The 22,771-nt window shown below is 42.0% G+C and overlaps 2 pseudogenes; both read right to left on the reverse strand.

Annotated features, from left to right (window-relative positions):
• Positions 1–6,205: 6,205 nt before the first annotated feature.
• LOC114690564 lies at positions 6,206–6,876 on the reverse strand (annotated as a pseudogene).
• Positions 6,877–20,608: 13,732 nt separating this feature from the next.
• Positions 20,609–21,505, reverse strand: LOC114690581 (annotated as a pseudogene).
• Between the last annotated feature and the right edge of the window lie 1,266 nt (positions 21,506–22,771).

A 22,771-nucleotide genomic window follows, 5' to 3' on the forward strand; every position in this document is an offset into this window, starting at 1 on the left:
ACACACATGGATCTTTTAAGGATTGGGTTAAATTTGGCTGAACACACACAAATTTTATAACAAAGGAACTGAGTAGGTGTGAAGGAAAACAGACATACAGAAGTTAGATTCATTTGACAGAGATGACTAGGTTTATTCAAGTTTTCCCCACTCCTCCACTTTATTCCACATCCTTTCCTTCAAATCCCATTAAAGGGTGCTAGGCTTCTTTTTCCTGAGTGTCTTAAAGAAAATGGCCATGTGGGTGTATGTTGGAGATTGTTTGATGATAGCTATTTCTTTAAGCCGCTGGATTATGCCTCTAATAGGGTATTAAAAAACAGCCTACTAGAGCCATGACTACACTTATTGTAACTAAGGATATTAGAGAAGAAGTAATCTTTCTTTCCACTTACCAAACCACCATTCCATTAAGTTAGTGAAAGGACTATGTCTTCCTGAATTTTCTGTTAGTTCATTAGAGCAAGCATTAAAACCGTGGAGAGACCTGGTAATGGTCCAGGCTGGAGCTGTGTTGATATAGGATGAAGGGCAACATTGTCTTCCCAGAATTACATAGACTATCTTTTTCAGCCAAAATCACATCTAACATAATTTTTTCTCCCAAATCATCTTGCTAGTGGGGCTCAATTGTTCAGCATCTTGGGTATGATTAACAAATCTTCGTTGGTTGTACTAAATATAATTGATCGACAATTTGATTAGCAATCACTCACCAGAACAAAGCTGACTTGAAAGTGCCAGTGGTTTGTTTTTGATCTTTGAATTTGTTTGGGACTCCCCAGGGCACTCTTACAGCATCTCTTTGAGAAACTGGCCTTCATGGCCCCAGTTACATTGCCCATTGGAATCGCTTGCTGTACCCACACAGAGAGGCATGAGTAAAGTTACTGCAGGCAGAAGGGGATTTATGGCCCCTGGAGGCAGATGATGCTTCCTGTCTTTAACTGGAGGAAACACTGCTGACAAGGCCTGACAGGAATCATTGCCTCTTTGTTTAAGAGAATGATGATGCAATACATACCAATAACGCAATGCACACCTTTTGGGTCAGAGGACCATGCAAATGGAAAGGGACTTATTTCAGCCTGTGGTCAAGTTGCTAACGGCAATGACCCATTGTGCTTTAGCTATTTCTCCAGGTCCTTCTATTATTTCAGGTAGCAAAGTGAAGTCATGCTGGTCAATAAGCAATATAAGCAGTGCTTTAAGTAAATCATTCAATGAATCAATAAATCAGTCCCTATAACTGACCTTCTCTACCATATTCTAGTTCTGTTGACTATACAGAAATGCCAAAAGTTGACCACTTGAAGTACATCCTGGTAATAGTTGATCAATAGTTGATTAACTCACTGAGTCTAGCGGATACCTTTTCTTGGGGCTACTGTAAACTGCTAATAATGACTTAAAACATAATGTTCATTGACTCAGATAATGGGTACCATTCCACCTCGGTCACATTTGAGGGCCTGCTCAAATGCTTGAAAAAACTGAGGATTTTAGGATTGGCTCTCATTCAAATAAAGGAGTGGCGTTCTTGCCATTTGTTTTTCTGACTTTGGGTAAAGGCATATTCTACCCAATGTCTAGGCACAAGCCCAAGAAACGGGAGGGCAGGGACACTCTAGTCTTGGTTTTCTTTTCCTTACAGGTCTTTTTGTCTCCATTATTTCCTACCCTGGCCTTCTGTGAGTCCATCCGAGGTTCAGCCCCTTTCCCCTTAGGGGCTTTTTATACTCCAGTAGTCCTTTTGAGGATCACAACACTCCTTGTCCTGCTTCTACAGTGGTTTCTGACTTAGCAGTTTCCTTTTGCACTGCCATCCCATGTTTGGTGCTTCATAGCAACAGTCAATAAAAATCTCAGACTTCAGCCCAAAGACTTCTAGGAAGTTGTATGAAGTCACAAAAGTATGTATAAAACTGTAAATCAGGACTCTATGTTTGCTTCATGTCAACAGTGTCTCATTTGCTCTCTTCTTCGTCCTCCTGGATGGCCTGACAACCAAGGGATACTTCTTAGTGTTTTTATGTTGGTCTGTGCAGAGTTAACCAGTCATGCCAGGTGCTTACGTGGGCTTTTCACTGCATTGCCCAGAGATCTTTGGTCCTGGGGTATCCTCACCAGCATGGGAGGTACCGAAGACGCAGCACCCAGGGGCTACCACAAAGAGGCTGTAGGATGTGTCTCCTCTGGAAGGGAGTCTGGGCTAAAATCCTGGACCCCCCCCCCCAACTGTTAAGAATGAGATTGAGGTCACACACCAATAGACTGCAACTCAAATTTGGGTGTCATGGCAGAGCAAACTTCACTTCTGTACAGTAGGGTACATAGCTACAAAAACCTGAAGGCCTGGTGGTGGTGGTGGCGGCGGCGGCGGCGGCGGCGGCGGTGGCGGTGCACGCCTTTAATCCCAGCACTCGGGAGGCAGGGCCAGGTCGATCTCTGAGTTTGACGCCAGCCTGGTCTACTGAGTGAGATCCAGGACAGGCACCAAAACTACATAGAGAAACTCTGTCTCGGGGAAAAACAAAAACAAAAACAAAACAAAACAAACAAACAAAAAACAAAATGGAAGAGTAAGCTAACATGGTCATTCTGGGCTCTGCCTTTCATCCCTAATGCAAAGAGATCTTGGCTATCACTCCTTGGCTGAGGTCCAACCTCACAATCTGTACTTGGTTATTTATCCCGAGGAATGGTGGGAAAGGAAAACAAAGAAGGGATGCAGGGAGAAGAGACTTAAACATTCTAAGTATTGTGGCAATGAGTTTGAATCTTAGACCTGTGGATCTTTCAGCAATTTGGTTAAATTCAAGCAAAAACATATGGTGTTTTTTTTTTTTTTTTTTTTTTTTTTTTTTTTTTTTTTTTTTTTTTTTTTTTTTTAAGCAAAGTAAATGAGTGGACCTCACGGAAAACAGGCATACAAACGCTATACGTATATGACAGAAAAGACCAGATTTCTCGCATCTGATACACATTGCCTGGCTTGACGAGCTTCTAAGAATCTTGGTGCGAGCTCCTACCACCCTCTCACTCTTGGGTATTTCATGTATCTAAAAAGGAGTATCTCATGGACAACGCTGCCAAGTTCTGCTGCCAACTCGAGATGTTTTGGCCTCCTCTGAACACAGTTGCATCCACCTCTGTGTGATGACCCTGGGGAGACACTTCCCGGAGTTAAGGTTTTTGAGCAAGGACCCACGTCAGCGGCATTCTCCATCCGGACTCTCCATTTTGCTTATTTTTCCCTCCGTCCCTCCGTCCCTCCGTCCCTCCCTCCCTCCCTCCGTCCCTCCCTTCTTTCTTTGTCTCTCCCTCTTCCTTTCTTCCTTTCTTTCTTTGTATGCATGTGTGTGTTCATATGTATGGGGGGCGGGGGCGGGACATATGGAGGCCAGAGGTCAACCTCTGGTATTGTGTGTGTGTGTGTGTGTGTGTGTGTGTGTGTGTGTGTGTTTGAGATAGGTTATCTAACTAGTCTAGAATTGCCAAGTAGGCCACACTGGCTGACCATGAAGCCCTAGTAATCCGCTTGCCTCTGAAGTCCAGTTCTGGGATTAAAAGTGCGCATTACCGCCGGGCGGTGGTGGCGCACGCCTTTAATCCCAGCACTCGGGAGGCAGAAACAGGCGGATGTCTGTGAGTTCGAGGCCAGCCTGGGCTACCAAGTGAGCTCCAGGAAAGGCGCAAAGCTACACAGAGAAACCCTGTCTCGAAAAACCAAAAAAAAAAAAAAAAAAAAAAAAAAAAGTGCGCATTACCACATGTGGCTTTTTAAAGTGGGTTCTGGGTAGTCTCGGGTCCTCATGCTTGGGAGACAAGCACTTCGCAGACTGAGTTGTATCCCAAGGTCTAGGCTCTCTCCTTTCAAGTGAATTTGCATTTTCATTAATTGGAGCCTTTGATGGATGGCATCTTAGCCTCAGGGAACCTGTCTTTATTACCCTAGTGCAGAGCAACATGTTTCTCTCTCACAAGTACATCTGTTTCCTCCACCTCCTTGCAACTTCAAAGTCACTCCTTTCCCAGCCAAATGTAACACATTTTCATATCTTTTCACTTCACTTTTGTTGCTACCTCTCCCTGCAGACCCCAGTAAGAGAGATGAGCAGTTCCCATTATACAGATATCATGTTTTGAGATTTCTTCCACCAAATTATTCCAATACTCTTGTATTCAGCCTCACTCAACTTCTCTTTAAAATTATCGTTATTAGCCAGACATAGCTACTAATCCCAGCACTCAGGAAGTAGAGGCAAGTGGATCCCTGTGAATTTGAGGCATAGTGAGTTCCAGGACAGCCAGAGCTACATAGTAAGACTCTGTCCCAAAGCTAAATAAATAATTATCGGTGTGTATGATGTGTGGTCAATGTGTGCTGTAGTATACACGTCGAGGTCAGAGAACAACTTTCCAGGAGTGGGTTCTCTTTTTCCATATTAAAAAATTATCATTTTTACTTTGTGTGTATGAGTATTTTTCCTGCATGTATGCAAGTGTACCATGTGTGTGCAGTGCCTGTGGAGGCCAGACGGGAGTATCAGATTCCCCTGGAAGTCTAGTTAAAGATGGTTCAAAGTCATCATGTGGGTGCTGGGAACTGAACCCTTGTCCTGAGGGAGAACAATTAATGCTCTTAACCACTGAGCCCTCTGCCAATCCCTCCCTTGTAACCATTTTAAAGACAGGGTCCTCTCTTTTTGTTTCCGCCATGCTACATTTGCTAGGTTCACTGGCCCATGAGTTTCCAGGTGATTCTCCCATCTCTGCTTCTCATCTCACTGGAGGAGCAGTCATTACAGACACGTGGCATCATCTCCATATTTAAATGGGTTCCAGGGATTGAACTCAGGTCATTAGGCTGCACATCTCACCAGGTCTCACATAAGTTCTCAGGATACATTTCACTGGGCCCCACACAAGTTCTCAGATGGTGTGTGGAACTCTGCCCCCATCCCAGCTGTTGGAGTAGGTGGAACTCTGCCCCCATCCCAGCTGTTGGTGTAGGAGGAACTCTGCCCCCATCCCAGCTGTTGGAGTAGGTAGAACACTGCCCCCATGCCAGCTGTTGGAGTAGGTAAAACTCTGCCCCCATCCCAGCTGTTGGTGTAGGAGGAACTCTGCCCCCATCCCAGCTGTTGGAGTAGGTGGAACTCTGCCCCCATCCCAGCTGTTGGAGTAGGTAAAACTCTGCCCCCATCCCAGCTGTTGGTGTAGGAGGAACTCTGCCCCCATCCCAGCTGTTGGAGTAGGTAGAACTCTGCCCCCATCCCAGCTGTTGGAGTAGGTAAAACTCTGCCCCCATCCCAGCTGTTGGTGTAGGTGGAACTCTGACCCCATCCCAGCTGTTGGTGTAGGTAGAACTGTGCCCCCATCCCAGCTGTTGGAGTAGGTGGAACTCTGCCCCTATCCCAGCTGTTGGAGTAGGAGGAACTCTGCCCCCATCCCAGCTGTTGGTATAGGTGGAACCGTGCCCCCATCTCCCCTACAACTGAGAGGACCATCTCAATTAACCCAACACAGAGACTCCCTCACAGACATGCCCTGAGGTTTGTCTCTTAGGTAGTTCTAGATCTGGCAAGGTCATGGTCAGTATTAACAACTCTCCATCCCACCTCTATTCCCTTTCTTGATGGCCTAGGTTCCTGTCAGTCTAATGGCCCAGGCTAGAGAGAAGGAGAGGAAGATGATGGGGGGAGGGGGGAGTGGCAGGCTGCAAAAGCCTCTCAAACCTACGCATAGTGGAAAGGAGGGAAAACTCACCACCTGCCTTCACCCCAAGATCAAAATCATTAAACGACAGGCTTATCATTGAATCTGAAATCTCATGTTCATTTTTGCTAAAGAGCATCTTGGTTTTACTGTCATATTGTCCTTGTACTTCTGTGGCTTGGAGTGGGGTAAGCTCAGCAGAGCTTTAGTAGCTGCCCTATAGTAGGTTGGGAAGAGATGAGACCTCTTTCCTAAACCACATAGTTATTTGTTTGTTTGTTTGTTTGTTTATAGTATACAGAATATAAATAAAAGTTTATTGTATAAAATCAGGCTTCCTATTTCATAATTTACCAAACTAAAGAAAAAGTAGTTCTTTCTCCAAAATTTCGTCTTCACTTTCAACCATCTGAATGACTTAGATCAAGTGTCATCAAAACAAACACCATGAATAACACCGAGTCCTTTCAAGCTGTTCCAAATGTTATTTTTTGGCATAGGCAATCTTTGCGACATGGGATGGTGTGATCTTAAACCATTGCAAAGCATCTCTGGCAGCTCATCTGCCTGCCTATCATTTTCAAATTATACAAATGTAGTGCTGTGCCTCTCCTATACCAATTGAACTTCCCTGAAATCATGGAGCTGATTAGACAGCATGGGTAATATCATCTCATTAGTCTTTTCCGGTAAGTTATTAAGGAATAAGGCATACCTTGGAGGGTAACCGGGGACCTGAGGATTTGGTGTTGTATTTCCTTGGGTGTTAGCTGAATTTGGAGTTCTCTGATCTGGCTTTTTGTTTGCAGCTGTTTATGTCTGTTCCATGCTTTTACTTTTCTTCTTTTCCTTGTCAGTGACAGTGCCACACATTTTATATATTGTATCAGAATCTGTTTTTTTCACACTGAATTCACATTGGTTTGCCATAAAATGGAAATCTTTGTAACTGTCTCAAAGCATTTGTGAATGAATCTAGTTCCTTAAATACAACAAAAGCCTGCTCTGTTCATCGTCAGGGCTATTGAAGACACAATATCCACCATGTTTTCAAACTAAGAAAAATGGGGCATACAGAGATCTCTTTATCTCTTCTTTTTCAATTTTGTCATTTATATTGTTGATATAAGTCATTTGATTTGGTTTGATAGTCATGTTTGGGTAAAACCCTTCAAACAGACTCTCAGACAGTGGGTCTCAACCCCTTTGGCAAACCTCTATTTTAAAAAATATTTAGATGACAATTTATAACAGTAGCAAAATTACAATTATGAAGTAACAATTAAAATAACATGATGGTTGGGGTCACCACACATGAGGAACTGTATTAAAGGGTTGCAGCATCAGGAAGGTTAAGGACTACCACTCTAACAGATATGAAAGAACAATTTTGAATGATGGTTAGCTCAAATTCTGGCACCAGTGAGATCTGGGTTTAAATTCTGTCTCTGCTGTTACAATCTGTTTCACTGAGGGGCAAGTTTCTTAAAGTCTCGAGTCCTCATCTACAAACTGCTAATAGTAATAGCCCCTGCAGGCTGCACTGCCCCCTGAAGCCAAAGCCGGAAGAAAGGTCACTTTTACATAGGATTAGTTCATTAATAACATCAAATGCTTCCTTTATCCCTCGACCCACACTTGTCAACTCCAGGGATGAGCCTATGTCTTTGCCTGCATTCCAGCTGTTGTGGAGCACAAAACACAATTACTAAATTTCTCTAGAACTTTTCTTTTGTAACTATACCGAAATTCTCACCACTTGAATTTTGCTGAACAATTTCTCTCATATATTATAGACATTTGCATGTAACCTTTATATTCGCTGCCATACTATAAGCTAAGTGCAAGCTGCATGTTCAATTTGTGATTAAACCTGGAAGTTAAACACTTGATAGATATTAATCACATATATAAGGGAGGCAAGTATGAGTAAAGTATAATATGTATATAAAATGTCAGAATAAAGCTATAATTCAGTACTACACTTGGTCCTTGCTGTGATGTCTGCTTCCTGATGCCCTGCTTTCCCACTGTGATAGACTCATCTTTCTTTCTTTCTTTTTTTGGTTTTTCGAGACAGGGTTTCTCTGTGTAGCTTTGGAGCCTGTCCTGGAACTCACTCTGTAGACCAGGCTGGCCTGGAACTCACAGAGATCCACCTGGCTCTGCCTCCCGAGTGCTGGGATTAAAGGTGTGTGCCACCACCGCCTGGCTTAGACTCATCTTTCTAGAACCATTAGCCAAAATAAACTCTCTCTCTCCCTTTGTTTTTGGTGATGGTGGTTTATCACAGCAACAGAAAAATAACTAATAACAGCCCATTCAGGGAAATCTACAGTAGTGGGTGCCTTCTTTAGTGCCTAAGACCTCCCTAGCCATGGGGGTTAACAAGGGTTACTGCAGCAGGTGTAAGTTCTTTCTGTGGAGAAGGCCTCAAATCCAATCAGAATGTGGTTGGTTACCCCTATAATCACCATTCCAGTGTTACAGCAGTGAGCACATCTTGCTTGGCAGGTTATGATTGTGTTCACAGGGTTCAGAGCTTGGTAAGACTGTTGCTGACGATTTCCCCAGTAGCTCCTTCTGACACTACAAAAACCAGGGAGGAAGCATCCAGCCCAATTCCAGCATGGTTTCTCAGTGTCTTGGCACTGAAGTGTGAAGTTTCATCAGCAAAAGGGTCTTATCTAGTCCTGATGTGCAACCATGCGGAACAGGAAGTGCCTGTATTATTCTGGAACCCTCTGGGGCCTCCCATACAAACAACTCATAAGGTGGTCTCCCAAATCTGGCTCTGTGGTTTGTTTCGTAATAACTCTGTGCTTTCTAGGAATGACATTATCCAGAAAGGGGAGCAGAGGGAACCAAAAAAAAAATTTTTTTTAATTAGTTTACAAAATATTAGGTTTCCACATGGCCTTTCTCATGCACTACTTATTTTGTTCAAGCCCTATCCCCACCCCCACAGATCCCCTTCACCCACTCCCATCCCTACTTGAACCTTTCCAGCCTCTGCATCCCCATCTCTAGTTGCATGTTACCTAAGTTCTACTACCCATCCCCTTTAAGGCTCTTCTCCACGGCCTCATTTTAGTTTCTTGGCCTCTACAGCTACACCGAGTTAAACGCACACACACAACTAAAATTTCAGACCTAAGATGCACATAGGAGAGAGTACACTCGGCATTTGTCTTTCTGGGCCCGGGTTACCTCACTCAGTATAATTTTTTCAGTTCCATCCATTTACTTGCAAATTTCATTTTTCTCTGCAGTTGAGTTTGTGTGTATATGAACCTCATTTTCGTTATTTGCCAGTCAGTTCATGCACATCAAGGTTGATTCTATTTCTTGGTTCTTGTGAATAACCCAATAATGACCATGGGTGAGCAACTATTTCTTTAGTATGACATAGAATCCTTGGGGTATATGGTCAGGGGTGGTATAGTGGGTCATACGGTCTTTTTTTAATTCGAGATTTTTTTTAGGAATCTTCACTGGTTTCCATAGTGGCTGCACCAATTTACTTTCTCACCAGCAGTGAACACGCATTCCTCTTTCCCCACATTCTCACTGGCATGGACCCCCTATTTTCTTGATGACAGCAATGCTGACTGGGGTGAGATGGAATCTCAATTCAGACTTAATTCGCATTTTCCTGATGCTTGATGATGTTGAACATTTTTAAAAATGTTTATGAACTGTTTGTAGTTCTTCTTTTGAGAACTCTGTTCAGATTTATACCTGCCTCCTCTCTTTTTAAGGTTCTTTGTTGTTGTTGTTGTTTTTGTTTTGTTTTTTTGTTTGTTTGTTTGTTTTTTCGGGGTTTCTCTGTGTAGTTTTGGTGCCTGTCCTGGACCTTGCTCTGTAGCCCAGGCTGGCCTCAAACTCAGAGATCCGCCTGGCTCTGCCTCCTGAGTGCTGGGATTAAAGGCGTGTGCCACCACTGCCTGGCTCTCTTTTTAAGTTTGAAAGGATGGTTTTGTTTGAGTTTAAAAGAAGAATCCTAGGGAAGTCAAGCTGTAAATCTTGGCAGCTGCCTAGACAACAGGGGTAATGAAGAAAAAGAGAAGAAGCCATGTCAGCTGAGTTAAGCCAGCCTGGAAGTCAGCCATTCGACAGGGAGGAGGGCCTCAGAGAAAGAGTGAAAAACCCCAAAGTACACGAAGAACACGCTTGGGCTCTGGCCAGCCCTCAAAAGAAAAGAACAGGTGAGAAGAAAGGGGGAAAGTTATACTTTTTTTCTTTCTTTGTTTCTTTTTTTTTTTTTTTGGTGTTTTGAGACAGGGTTTCTCTTGTAGCTTTGGAGCCTGTCCTGGAACTCACTCTGTAGCCCAGGCTGGCCTGGAACTCACAGAGATCCACCTGGCTCTGCCTCCCGAGTGCTGAGATTAAAAGCGTGCGCCACCACCGCCCGGCTATACTTTTCTTAATTAGGACTTAGAAAGGCAGGTGCACCTAACAGAATCACAAGTCAGCTCTGTAGCAACTTCATCAGGGACATATTTTCTGGAAAGGAAAAGAACATTATCACACTATAATTAATTATGTCTCCTCCCATCTCTCTAGCATAGGTTTAGGTGAATCTGCCTCCTGAAGGGGTGGTCCCTGTATCCTGGTGATAGATCTATCTAATTGGATTGATTGATTCATATAGGCAGAAATCAATGGCATGCCTCCACCCAGAGGCAGATTCTATTATTTTGGATAGGAGGTAACAGTTTTCTCTAAATAAGTCCTCAATGCTACTGTACCATTCCTCTCTTTGAAGAGGTAACCCTGAAGTAATTTAAAAAATGTGTAGCCTGTTTTTTTTTTTGTTTGTTTGTTTTGTTTTGTTTTTTTATTGTTCTGTTCATTTTCTTGAAGTTTAGTTTTGGGCTACTCTGTGTATCCTATATATTAGCCTTTGTTGTAGAATATTATTTTAAGATGTGTTACATTTGTTTATGCTGTGGAACATTTGTTTAATGTTGCAAAGATGTGTTACATTCTTTTACGTTGCATTTATTTAACTCTGTGAAGCTGTGTTACTTTGCCTGTCTAAAACACCTGATGGTCTAATAAAGAGCTGAACAGCCAATAACAAGGCAGGAGAAAGGATAGGTGGGGCTGGCAGGCAAAGAGAATAAATAGGAGAAATCTGGAAATAAGAGAGATCAAAGAGTGAGAAAAGAAGGGGCCAGCCACACAGCCACACAGCCACACAGCCACACAGCCACACAGCCACACAGCCACACAGCCACACAGCCAGCGAGGGAGTAAGAGTGAAAGTAAGGTTACAGAAGTAAGAAAAGGAAGAAATCCAGAAGCAAAAGGTAGATGGGATAATTTAAGTTAAGAAAAGCTGGCTGGAAACAAGCCAAGGTTAGACCGGGCATTTATAAGAAATAATAAGCCTTTGTGTGTGATTTATTCAGGAGCTGGGTGGCAGGCCTCTCAAAGAATAAAGAGTAAAGCAACCAACAACAAGCCTTCTGTCAGATATATGGCTGGCATTTTTTTCCCTCCCATTCTGTAGGCTGCCTCCTTGTTTAAGTTTCTTTCGCTGTGCAGCCTTTTAATTTCATGAGGTCCATTTGTCAATCGCTGGCCTTATTTCTTGAGCAACTGAAGACCTATTTAGAAAGTCATTACCTATGATTATAGCTTGCAAAGTGCTCCCTACCTTTTCATCTGTCAGTTTCTGACTTTCAGTTATTACATTGAGATTCTGATCCACTTGGACATCCAGTTTTTCCAACACCATTTATTGAAGATGCTGTCTTTTCTCCAGTGTGTGTGCAACATCATTCCTAGTTTGTTTCTTTGTTGCTGTGTTAAAATACACTGACCAAAAGCAACTTGAGGGAAGGAAGGGTTTATTTCATCTTAAAATTCCCAGGTCACAGTCCATCATCAAAGGAACTAAGGGTAGAAACTCAAGGCAAGAGCCTGGAAACAGAAACTGAATCAAAGACCACAGAGCAATGTTGCCTACTGGCTTTTTTTCTCATGGCTCACTTGGTTTGCTTTTTTATTCAACCCAGGGCCAACCGCTCAGGGGTGGCACTACCAGCAGTGGACTGAGTCCTTCCACCTGAATCTAATAAAGAAAATTCTCCCACAAAGTTGCTTACAGGTCAATTAGATAGAGACATTTCCTCAATTGATATTTCCACTTACCAGATGATGCTAGCTAGTGTCAAGTCAACAAAAAAAAAAAAAACCTAAACAGCATAAATTGCCCTCTTGGAAACTTGATACACAAATCCATCACTATTAAGCCTTAACCTTTCCTTTATTGTTTATCCCCAACACTTTAAAATTTCTGTCTTTTTAAACTATCCAGGTTTCTCTCTCTCTCTCTCTCTCTCTCTCTCTCTCTCTCTCTCTCTCTCTCTCTCTCTCTCTCTCTCTCTTTGGTTTTTTGAGACAGGGTTTCTCTGTGTAGCTTTGGAGCCTGTCCTGGAACTCACAGAGATCCACCTGCCTCTGCCTCCCGAGTGCTGGGATTAAAGGCGTGTGCCACCACCGCCCAGCAATCCAGGTCTCTTTAAAAGTCCAGAGTCTCTCAATGATGGGCTCCTTCTGTAAAATAAAAGACGTTACATACTTCTTAGTCCAAGAGGGAAGAGCCAGGGCATAGATACAATCAAAACAAAACAAAGCCAGTATTCATCAGTGTAAATCAAATCCTGTAACTCAATATCCCACGTGTGGGGTTCCCTCATGATCATCTGGGATCTAAGGGGCTTGGGTAGCTCCATCATTCTGGCTTTGCCATTCACAGTACACTCAGCTTGAACCATAGGCTGAGACCAACTCCACTCATACCTGATGTCCTTGGTAGTCAGTCATTCCTCAGCCCTGGTGTCTCCAACATGCTGTGACCTGCACTGCAACTGAGGCTTCATTTTTATGTAGCCCAGGCTGGCCTCGAACTCGTGATCCTCCTGCCTCCGCCTCCTTCAGCAAATCCTACCGGCATGTGGCACCACCACCGGTGGCTTCATTTTTATGAATGGCCTTTCTGCCTGGGCTCTCTTCAGGCATGACAACCCTGACACATGGTACAAAGCCTCAGTTTCTTCTTATGATCTCTTCATTTCTCCAAAACCAGTACCATGTATAACATTCTTATGTGTCACCAAATTTGGCTACCAGCTTAAGATGCAGCAATGGCCCCCTTGGACCACAACTTTATGTGCTGACCTTATGAAAATACTCCCTAGAAGATTTCATCTCAATGATGCTGATCTCTTATGAATCTCAGTTGATTTTTCAGCCCCAGCTAATCAGAAGCCACAGATTTATAACTCCAATATATCACACCAATAGTCTTACCAGAGTATTTTAGAGGCTTTCAAACTTCCCTCTGAAATTTCACAAGGAAGGCCTCCACTGAGTGCACTCCTCAGAATTATCTTCAAGCTCCCACAAGAGCAGCTCATTAAGCTCTGAGCACCCAATGGCTTTTCCAGTCTAAAGTTCTTAACACTTCACAATCCTCCTGAAAAGAACATGGTTGGGTCTGCCACAGCAACAGTTCACACTCCAGTACCAATTTTTGCCTTGTGTTTCTATTGCTATGATAAATGCTGTGATTGAAAGTAACTTGGAAGTCTATTTGCTACTTTTCTATTGCTGTGATAAAACATCATGACCAAGGCAACTTAAAGAAAGACGGGTTTACTCGGGACTTAATGTTTCCAGAGGGTTAAGGTCCATAATGATGGAGACAGCATAACAGCAGAAGGTAGACGTTGTGGTGGTATTGTGTTCCCCAAAATATTGTGTACCTTAATAAACTTATCTGGGGTCAGAGAACAGAAAAGCCACTAGTTAGGCAGTGATCGCACACGCTTTTAATCCTAGCATTTCAGAGGTAGAAATCTCTCTGGATCTCTGTGAGTTCAAGGCCACATTGGAAACAGCCAGGCATGGTGACTCACGCCTTTAATCCCAGGAAGCAAGCCTTTAATCCTAGGGAGTGATGGTAGAAAGCAGAAAGGTATATAAGGCGTGAGGACCAGAAACTAGAAGCATTTGGCTGGTTAAGCATTTGGCTGGTTAAGCTTTCAGGCTTTTAATCAGCTGAGAGCCATTGGGATGAGGACACAGAGGCTTCCAGTATGAGGAAACAAGACCAGCTGAGGATTTGGCGAGGTGAGATAGCTGTGGCTTGTTCTGTCTCTGATCTACCAGCATTGACCCCAATAATTGGCCTCAGGTTTGATTTTATTAATAAGAACTTTTAAGAATCCTGCTACAAGACATGGCTGGAAGAAGAACTCTGAGGGCTCACATCTCAAACTACAAACAAGAAACAGAGAGACCATATTGGAAATGGAGCATGGCTTTCGAAAATCTTGAAGGCCACTCTCAATGATGTACTTCTTCCAGCCAAACCACACCTTATAAACATACCCAAACAGCGTCACTAAGTGGGACCAAGTATTAAAATACCTGAGAATATGAGGGACATCTCATTCAAACCAACACAAGGAGGAGGAAAGGGCTTATTTGGCTTACATCATCAAGGGAAGTCAGGGCAGAAAGTCAAGGCAGGAACTTGAAGCAGAGGGCATGGAGCAATACTGCCTCCTTGTGGCTCACTTAGCTTGCATTTATATATATATATATACACACAACCCGAGACAACCGTCTCAATGATAGCCCCACCCACAGTGGGCTGGGCCCTCCCACATCAATCATTCATCAAGAAAAGGTCCTCACAGATTTGTCCAAAGGTCAGTATGTTGGAGAGGTTTCCTCAATTGGGGCACCCTTATCTCAGAGGACTCTAGCTTGTGTCAAGTTGATAAAAGATAACCCACGGAGCACCTTTGCCAAAAATCGGGTGGCTGGGAGCTAGAGAGATGGCTCAGTGGTTAAGAGCACTTCCTGCTCTTTCAGTGGACTGGAATTCATTTCCTGGGACTCGTCTTGGGCATCTCACAACTTGTAACCAGTTCCAGACTCTCATATCTTATTCTGGCTTCTGTGGGCATTACACACACACACACACACACACACACACACACACACACACACACACAGTTTTTCCGAAGATAGCTGCAGTTGTATCAACTTGACTCTTGGTCCTCTGTTTGATCTACGTATCTTTTTGTGTCACTGTCATACTGTCTGTTACTGTGGCTTTTTAGTATAGATTGAAATCGGGTATGGTAATGCATCTGGTATAGTTCATTTTGCTAAAGGTCACTTTGGTTATTTGGGATTTTTGTTGTTGTTGTTTTGTGATTCTGTATGAATCTTAAGATTTTCTTCTTTTTCTGTGAAGAATGGTGCTGGAGTTTTATTGGAATTGCATTGAGTCTGTAGGTGGCTTTTGGTAGGATGGCCATTTTCACAATATCAGTTCTTCCAGTTCATGAGCATGTGAGGTCTTCCTGTCTTCTAGAGTCTTCTTCAATTTCTTTATTCAGCATTGTAAAGTCTTCATTTTAGAGATCTTTCTTTTCTCAGTTTGGTTATTCCAAGATTTGTTTTTAGGTTTTTGTGAGTGAGATATTTTACCCTAGTCTCTTTCTCAGTGTGTTTGTCCTTGATATATAAGAAAGCTACCCATTTTAATATGTTAAATTAGCATTCTGCCACTTTGCTTAAAGTATTTATGTTTGGGAGTGGAGGAAATCCTGAGTAAGTGAAGTCCTGAGTGAATGGTGAATGTGTGCTGTTCACATGAGCTAGCCATGTTAAGAAATCCAGATCCTCAGACTCATGGGGGAATGGAAAAGCCTCCCTGACTTATGGCAAGGCTCAGAAGCATGGCAAAACCATCCTCTAATCCAAGTGTGGGTGTTGACAATGTGTGCAGAAAATATTCACTAGAGTTTCCTCCCCCTGGATGTTCGTAGTGTGAAGACTGCTGCCTTTCAGAGACTGCTCCTGCCAAGACTTGCTAAACCTCTTTGATCGAGGTGTACAACATGTATCCTGCTCCTTGGTTATCTGTATGTAATAACCCTACCTCCTTATTCAGCAATATGCAATATCTCATCTTTATGTTCAACTCTATATAATTGTAGTTTGAATGTAATTGTTCCCCATAAGCTCATAAGGAGTGGCACTTTTGGGAGGTGTCACCTTGTTGAAGTAGGTGTGGCCTTGTTGAAGGAAATGTGTCACTGTGGTGGCAGGCTTTGAGCTCTCTTTTGCTTAAGCTTCGCTCAGTGTCATAGCCCATTTCCTGTTTCCTTTTAATCAAGAAGTAGCCAGCACCAGGTCTGCCTGCATGGTGCCATGCTCCCTGTCATGATGATAATGGACTGTAAGCAAGCCACCCTAATTAAATGTTTTCCTTATAAGATTTGCCATGGTCGTGCTGTCTCTTCCCAGCAATAGAAACCCTGACTAACTAAGACAATAATAAACATGTTGAGATTCTGAGGTGCTGTAGATTCTCCAGCCAGCCTTCAGGGAAAGGATGTAATAAAGATAGCCCTTGTAGGGCCAAGTGCTCAAAAGACTCTCCTTCTCTGCACAATGTCCAGTTGTGGGCCTGTGTTTTAATTATCTGCAAGAAGAAGCATCTCTGATGAGGGATAAACAATGCCCTGATCTGTGGATATAGCAATATGTCATTAGAAGTTGTTTTTTTGCTACATTTATTTAGTAGAATAATACTAGTAAGTTTCCCCCTCGGGCCTATGACCTATCTAGTCTCATGTTCTTGGCTTTATCAACAGTGTCAGATACAAGCTCTATCTCATGGAGTGGGTCTTAATCCAATTTTTAAAAAGTGTTTGGTTACTCCCATTAACACTTGTGCCACTACTGCACAGATGGATATATCTTGTAGACAGGCCATTATTGTTAGCTTGCAGGGTTTATAGCTCTGTGATATTGATAATTACTTTTCTCCTCTGGTATCATTTATAGTACATTCCAACACTATAAATACTAGTCAATAGGGGTGAATCGTCTAGTTGAGTGCCAGCTTGATTTCTCCATGTTTGATGACACAAGTTAGTGGTGTCTTCAGCAATAGGGCCTTACCATCAGGTTGAGGAGGGTAACCAATAGTCTTGGCAATAGCCTGTGATATTTGGTTGGTCCATGGGATCCCTTTGGTGAACAACTCAACAATTTGTAACTCATTCCCAGTACTGGGGATTTTATTTGGTGGCATATGATGTCTAACTGGGGAATTTTTTTCTCCATTATGTGATAATTCCATTTAAGTTACTTTTATATGTATGTATATTTAGGAAGCTTTGATAGTAGAAGGTCTTGATATGCATTTTCAAAAGGCCTTTAGTGTTAGTTATCCGTCCCCATATCCCCACCTCTATCCTGCTTTCCAGTGCCCCTCTCCATTTAATCTCCTTATTTTAATTTATGCTTTGTCCATTTATAATACTACATTCTATCTCCGCTTCATTGGAAGAGCCCCTCTTCCTCTTTCCTGGTCCCTCACTACCTACCTAACCTCTGTGAATATTCTGAATGAAGCATACATCTCTAAAGCTTCAGGGCTGATATGCACAGATAAGAGCAAATGTGTCATATTTTTCTTTCTGTTTCTGGGTTGCCTCAATCAGGATGAATGATTCTATATCCATACATTTACCTACAAATTTCATAATTTAACTTTTCTTAGCAGATGAATAATAATCCAATGTGTAAAGGTACCACATTTTCATTATCCATTCAGCAGTTAATGGACATCTTAGCTAGTTCCAATTTCTGGCTATTATAAATATAGCAGCACTGAATACAGATGAGTGAGTACTATGTAGTAAGATGTAGAGACCTTTGGGTATATTACCAAGAGTAGTACAGCTGGCTCTTGTGGTAGGTCTATTTTCTGCTTTTAAAAGTAGCCCCACACTGATTTCCTTAATGGCTATACCATTTACACTACCATCAGCAATGAATGAATGTTCCCCTTTCCCCACATCCTCACCAGAATCTTTTGTGATTTATTTCCTTAATCTTGGAAATACTAATTTGAGTAAGATGAAATCTCAAAGTAATTTTCATTTGAGTTTTCCTGATGGCTAAGGATGTTGTACATTTCTTTAAGTGCTTCTCATCTATTTGTGTTTTACTTATTGAAAACTCTTTATTCAGTTGTATGCTTGATTTTTAAATTGTATTATTAGTTTTCTTGATATCATGTTCTTATAAAAAAAAAAAAGGAAAGCAAACCAGGTGTCCATAGGTGTGTGGAGTTTTGTGGGGCCTTCAACTCTATTCCATCGATCAATATGGCTGGTTTTATGGCAATACCATGCTGTTTTCATTGCTATAGTTGTGGTGGTTTGAATGAGAATGACCCCCATAAACTCATATTCATAAATGTTTAGTCACCTGTTAGTGGAACCATTTGGGAAGGATTAAAAGGTGTTCCTTTTTGGAGGAGATGTATCACTGGAAGTGGGTTCTCTCTGTGTCTCTCTGTCTCTGTCTCTGTCTGTCTCTGTCTCTCTCTCTCTCTCTCTCTCTCTCTCTCTCTCTCTCTCTCTCTCTCTCTCTGCCTGCTGCCTGTACATCAGGATGTAAAGCTCTCAGCTACTGCTCCAGTGCCATGCCTATCTTCTTCCTGCCATGATGATCATGGACTAACCCTTTAAAATTGTAAGCAAGTCCCCAATTAAAAGCTTTCTTTTATACGAGTTGTCTTGATTATGGTGTTTCCTCACAGCAATAGAAGAGTGACTAAGACAATATCTCTGTATGAAAAATTGAAATCTATGTTGGTAACACCTCCAGCTCTCCAGGATGGGTTTAGCTGTCCTGTAAGGTTTTTGTTTGGTTAGTTTTTGTTCGTGTGTGTGTGTGTGTGTGTGTGTGTGTGTGTGTGTGTGCATGTGTCCATATAGAGTTTAAGATTATTTCAATTTCTGTAGATAATTGTGTTGAAATTTTTATGGGGGTTACATTGAATAGAAGAATGTTTTCAGTATGATGGCCATTTCACAATATTAATCCTACTCATCCATGGGTATGGGATATCTGTCTGTCTTCTGGTGTCTTCTTCAATTTATCTCTCCAATGTCCTATGTGTCTTATAATATAAATCTTTCTCTTACTTATTAGAGTTATTCCCAAAAACTTTTTGAGGCAATTGTGAAAAGTATTGTCTCCCTAGTTTCTTTATCAGTCTGTTTGTCATTTGTATAGAGGAAGGCTAGCTTCTTTTGTGTGTTAATTTTTATCTTGCTTCTTTGCTGAAAGTATTTATCATTTGTAGAAGTTTCCTAGTGGAGTCCTCTGGGTCTTTTATATATAAAACCATATTGTCTGCAATTAAGAATTCTTTCACTTCTTCCTTTCCTATTTGTATCTCCTTGGTCTCCTTAGTTGTCTTCTTGCTCTATCTTTGATACCATATTTGACAGATATGGCAATAATGGACATACTGTCTTGTTTTGAACTCATGGGAATGTTTTGAGTTTCTCTCTGTTTAGGTTGATGGTGGATGTGGGCTTCCTGTAATTGTCTTTATTTTGTTGATATATGTCCCTTGTTTCCCTGGTCTCTGCAGGAATTTTATCATGAAGGGATGTTGGATTTTTGTCAAAGGCTTTTTCTGTACCTGATGAGATGATCATGTCTTTTAATCTGTTTATGTGGTGGGTTATGTTTATTAATTTATGCATACTGAATCATTGCTGAGCTTCTGGGAGGAAACCAACTTGATCATGGTGGATAATCTTTTTGATGTGTTCTTCAGTTGTGTTTGTCTGTTCTTTTCAGGTGTTTTTTCTTTTTCCAAAGATTTTGAATGTATCATAATGTTATCTATATGAGATTTCTTCAGTTTTTACGTAGGCACTTCATGCTATGAAATTCCCTTCTTGAACTGCCTTCATTGTGTCTCATAAGTTTGGGTGTGTTGTGTTTCCATGTTAATTCAATTCTAAAAGTTTTTGTTGTTGTTGTTTGTTTGTTTGTTTTTGTTTTTTGTTTTTTTTATTTTTTATTTTTTGAGACAGGGTTTCCCTGTGTAGCTTTGCTTTGCACCTTTCCTGGAATTCAGTTGGTAGCCCAGGCTGGCCTCGAACTCATGGAGATCCACCTGCATCTGCCTCCCGAGTGCTGGGATTAAAGCACCACCGCCCGGCTCTAAAAGTTATTTAATTTCCTTTGTGATTTCTGTCTTGACTCAGTTCTCATTCAGTAAAGGGTTGTTTAGTTTCCATAAAACTGTATGCTTTCTACTGTGTCTATTGTTGCTGATATCCAACGTTAAGCCGTGGTGGTCAGGTAGGATGCAGAATCTTATTTCAGTTTTCCTATATTTTTTAATAATTGGTTTCTATAAAAAATATTGCAAATTTTGGAGAAAGTTCCATTGGCTACTAAGAAGAAAGAATATGCTTTAGAGTTTGGATGGAATTTTTTGTAGATATCTGTTAGGTCCATTTGATTTATAATGTTATTTCGCTACAGAGTTTCACAGTTTAGTTTTTATCTGGGCAACCTGTCTACTGGCAAGAGTGGAATACCAAAGTCACCAACCATCATTGTGTAAAAGATAAATACAATTTTAGATGTTTTAGTGTTTCCTTTATGGAACTGGATGCTTTTTTGTATTTGCTACATAAATTTTAGACTTGTAATGACCTCTTGGGTTTTTTCCCTTTAATGACTATGTAGTGTACTTTTCTATCTCTTCTGATTAGTTTTGGTCTGAAGTCTATTGTGTCTGCTAATTTCTTGGTTCTGTTTGCTTGAAGTACCTATTCCATCATTTTACCCAAACATGGTATCTGCCCTTGATTGTGTGGTATATTTCTTGAGGCAGCAGAAAGATAGGCTCTGCTTTCTAATTAACTTTGTTAGTCTGTGTCTTTTTATTGGGGGATTGAGACTGTTAATGTTGAGAGCTATTTTTTTTTAACATATGAAGCTATTTAATTATGTTATTAGCAGTTTAGAAAACAAGTTGATGGGGATACATCTCATTTGTCAGAGAGAATTGAGATCACAAGCAGCCCTGAAGCTGAAGAACAGCTTTGATCTTTGGTAAAATCTCCCAAGTCCACAGTTTTCTGTGCCACCTTGTGCTGTTCTGTAATCTCATATTTCTCCTCTGTGTGGAAGGTCTCACCCTCCTGGTTTCTGGGCTCGCATGGCTGCTTCTTGAAATAAGCACCAGTCAAGTGTTGGGGGTTCTTAACCTTGCTGACATCAACTTTTTTTTTTTTTTTAAGAGATGACAATAACAAACTTCTGGTGTGTTCTGCACAGAGGAACTCTGTCGAGGACAAGAGGTCCAGTCACAGGTAGCAAACCACTTGCACAACTGCTTCAGGAAAATCACTTTCTTACCCCTACGCCCCCCGCCACCCCCCACCCCTCACCCCTGTTTGGATGATCAGCATGATCCCAGGAGTGATGCTGGCACGCAGCCGTCTCATAAGCTGACTAAGGGGCTTTTTTTTGCGGTGACTCAGCAGCCTCCAAGGCATGTCATTGGTAGGATAATATCGTGAAGTTTAACCATCCGGGTACCTCCATTCTTGTCACCTCCAACAAACTGTGTTTTGTGACAGTAGCAAGGACCTTCTTTTTAATTCTTCTTTTTCAACCTTGGATTTTGCAGCTGAGTGTTTCCTTTTTGTACACGGTCTTTCTAGAATGCATAGCAGATCGGGATATCTGGCAATTCCTCTAGCCAAGGCAGGGTTTCAGCTGCAATGAGGCTTCCCCTTCTTGGACTTTGTGACCTCAGGGTCGTCCTTTATGGCTCACCGGCAGGCACATCACCCCCAACCTTCTTGGCTTCAGGTTTCCTCTCTTTTGCATCAGGCTTCTTCTTCTTCTTCTTCTTCTTCTTCTTCTTCTTCTTCTTCTTCTTCTTCTTCTTCTTCTTCTTCTTCTTCTCCTTCTCCTTCTCCTTCTCCTTCTCCTTCTCCTTCTCCTTCTCCTTCTCCTTCTCCTTCTCCTTCTCCTTCTCCTTCTCCTTCTCCTTCTCCTTCTCCTTCTCCTTCTCCTTCTCCTTCTCCTTCTCCTTCTCCTTCTCCTTTTTTACCAGCCATCTTGCAAGATGGGAAAGAGAACTAAGGTCCGGACTTCTGGTCTGTACGAAATCATTGAGAGCTATTATTATAACAGTATTTGTTAATTCCTGTTATTTTGTTGTTGCTTGAACCTTTGGGGGTTAACTACTCTGGGATTGTTTCTTTTGTCCCCTTGGGCGTAGTTAACCTCTTTACACAGACAGTTTCCTTCTAGTGTCTTCTGTAGAGTGGATTTGCTGTTTAAACTTGTTCTCATAGTTTTTTTCCTTTGTCTTTTGATTGTGATGTAAAGTTTTCTTGGGTACAGTAGTCTGGGATGGCATCTGTGGCCTTTCAGAGCTTGTAGAACATCTGTCCTGGTACTTCTGGCTTTCAAAGTCTCCACTGGCAGGCGCTATTCTATCGGGGTCTGCCTTTATATGTGACTTGGTCTTATTCCCTTTGTGATGGCTATTAGAGATTGTCAACTTGACTATGTCTGGAATGAACTGAAGGGCACACCTGTGAGAGATTTTGTTACTTGGTTTGAAATGGGTGGATCCACTTCTAGTCTGGATATTTGAGGTAGGAAGACATATCTTTGTTCTAGATCTTAAGGTGGGAAGACACTCCCTTAATTCAGATCTTGAGTCAGGAAGTGAAGGTGTTGTGCCCAGATTATGACCCCCAGAGAGACCACCAAAGACGAGCATGCCGGAATGCAAAAGCAAGGTTTAATTCTGGATATCCAAAAGCAATACAAGCCTAGGCAGGGACTTCGTCCAATACATCCAATGCAGTGGAGGCTGGAGGAAGAGTCCACCTGTCTGCAAGCTCAGTTTTTAAAGGGAAAAGTCACAAGGTTACATCATTTAGGGGTGCTAGTACAGGTACAATTCTGATTGGCTCACTTCTAGGGACTTCTAGAAATTACTTCTAAGGGAGTGGTTGCCCGCCACCATTTCTCATTGGCTGCCCTCAGGTGGGGGCATTTCTGTGGTCAGTTACCCTGGAAACCAGGGAGAGGACATTCCATAGTCTGGCAGGCATTACCTTGTGACTATCTTGTGACTCTGTACTTTTACACTTCCTGG

The sequence above is a fragment of the Peromyscus leucopus genome, chromosome 16_21, assembly GCF_004664715.2.
Source record: "Peromyscus leucopus breed LL Stock chromosome 16_21, UCI_PerLeu_2.1, whole genome shotgun sequence".
Classification (NCBI taxonomy): Eukaryota; Metazoa; Chordata; class Mammalia; order Rodentia; family Cricetidae; genus Peromyscus; species Peromyscus leucopus.